The following is a 2,500-nucleotide window of genomic DNA, read 5'->3' on the forward strand; positions in this document are numbered from 1 at the left end:
TATTTTCGTTAGACATTCTATTTCAGTGACCAGAACAAATTCGGTCTCACTAAACGGACCACATTCCCCAGACTTGCCTAAATCTCTATGACCAGAATCATGACAAATGTATCGTTAGACGTTTCCGAATAAAATATGTAACACGGCTCACTTAGCTGCAATATCTGAGCAAAACCGAGTCGTTACCAAAAGAAAATAATCAGCCACGATCTCAGCAGATTGTCCTAAACAACAAAGAGTCTAGGACTATGTCTATAATTACGCAAAAACTAATCGTTTTGCGTTGATCAAAAGCAGTAAGCAACACGGACTCGAACTAACGTGGAATATGTGTGACGTCACCTTGTTCTTAAAAGCATGTCATTATTTTGAAACTAAGAGTACTGTAGAAAAAAAAAATCAAAATGGGGGCCTTTTAAAGGGTACAGATGAACTCGGACACATTATCAGCGTCCCCTTAATCTTAATGATTTGATCAAGTGAGCAGACAGTATATTTTTAGAATGATTGAAGCTTAACACCTCTAATTTTGTCTCTTTTTTTTTCTTGTTTGGTATGTCCTAGTCCCAATGGCGCCATGAAAACACTTGCACTGGCAGATGTTCTAATGGTTATCAGACAAGTGCAAAGGCCGATGGTATATAGAGGCATTCACGGTCACTGCCCACGCACACTATTACTTCTATTACAACCTATATTTAGACCTACCGACTGACAACCTTACAACCTATATTTAGACCTACGATTGCCAACCAAGTGTGCACATACGCGCACACGTGGATCACTTACAAAAGCTGGCTAAACTTACTTTACTTTCATCCAAGACTTGACCGTACGCCTACTATAGCACTTCGTCAAACGCTTTACAGGTGCTCGCTGGTCAATACAGGTGGGACTGCTTCCCACTTCCCTGTATAGGATGTGGTGATCGTTTAGAAGGTGTGGGCGGTGCAATGCTTTTTCGACAAATGCTAGAATTCGTGTGTGTGCGGTCACAACTCCCAAGGTTACGTTACGTCATTCTCGAGTAATCAGTATTTTGGTTATTTTTCTCCTGCTTTTTCTTGGAATTATTTTCATCATCGGCAAACTTGTCATTTATAATCAACACCTTTGACATCACCACACCCGGCTGAGAAGTGAGAAGCAAAATAAACTTAAAAAGAAGAGGTTAAGCAGCTTAGGCCAAGAATAGAAAATAGTGGAAAATGATGAGACGTAAATATAGAATTGAAACAATAGAGCTACAATCGACAATAATATTATCAGTAATTTATATAAAAAGTGTAGATGTTTTGAAAAAATTTTTAAATCTTTTCATGGGTAACTATAAGAAATTTCTTTCGTTAAGTAACACTGACACACACACACACACATATGTACCTAAAAAATATGTTGAAATAACACGAAAGAAATTTTTCCTGCTTGGCAACATCCTTTTATTTTTCCTGTGGTCTTGGCTGAATATATTGTCACGCACTATTTAGTGACATTATATATATATATATATATATATATATATATATATATATATATATATATATATATATATATATATATATATATATATATACAGTGAGACAATCTTCTATGAGATGGCATGAACTAGAAATGTTATCTTGCATTTTTAACAAGACTTACCGTATATTCTCGTCATCATCTTTTTCCTCTATTCATCTCATATTTATTTTCATTTGTATTTTATTCTTTTCCACATAAAGGTACTCTGTTCCATCGAAGTCGGTCTCATGTGTTGCAGGTCAAAGAGAATGTGAGCAAATTCGTAATAATAATAATAATAATAATAATAATAATAATAATAATAATAATAATAATAATAATAATAATAATAAATAAATAAATGATTTATCAAACAATTAAGCGCATGGGGTAGCCATTTATTTGTTGGCTATTACATCTGGTTACACAGGCCGCCTTCCAGTCCGTGGCCAGCCTCCTTTACCCATGGTCTCTATGCAAAATGAAGGTAGAGCCTCAGTCCCAGCTTCGGAACGGTAGGTAAGAACCCTAATGTCGGACCACAGTGTCTCGACCCTCTCTCACATTACAGTCATCTTTGACAGTATGGGTACTCAAACCAAATGATAGCCGTGCACATTACACAATCACTTAGGAAGTGAGACTACTATTAAATAACTTAGCGACTGCCAGGCGGCTTAAATCGAACTATTTCATGAAGTCGACCCGTCTCACACGGCGCAACTGTAAGGATTCCGTACAAACCCGATCACTTGGTGGCTTATTCTTACGGTATATGAAGCGTTAAATGATTCGAAGCTTTGAGAAGGGTTTCATTACGTCTGTAAGGTTTCAGTCGGTTTCGTGCAATAAAACTACAGGGTCTGGGAGCGGTACCTCAGTCATTTAACCTGAAATACTGCCGTCTCATCCTTTCAGCTTAATCAGGAACTCGTTCTTCGACTTAATTTAGAGAACACATTGTTCTGATTTGATCTCATATTAGCATTTACATCACCTT

Source organism: Macrobrachium rosenbergii, chromosome 9, assembly GCF_040412425.1.
Source record: "Macrobrachium rosenbergii isolate ZJJX-2024 chromosome 9, ASM4041242v1, whole genome shotgun sequence".
NCBI classification, from domain to species: Eukaryota; Metazoa; Arthropoda; class Malacostraca; order Decapoda; family Palaemonidae; genus Macrobrachium; species Macrobrachium rosenbergii.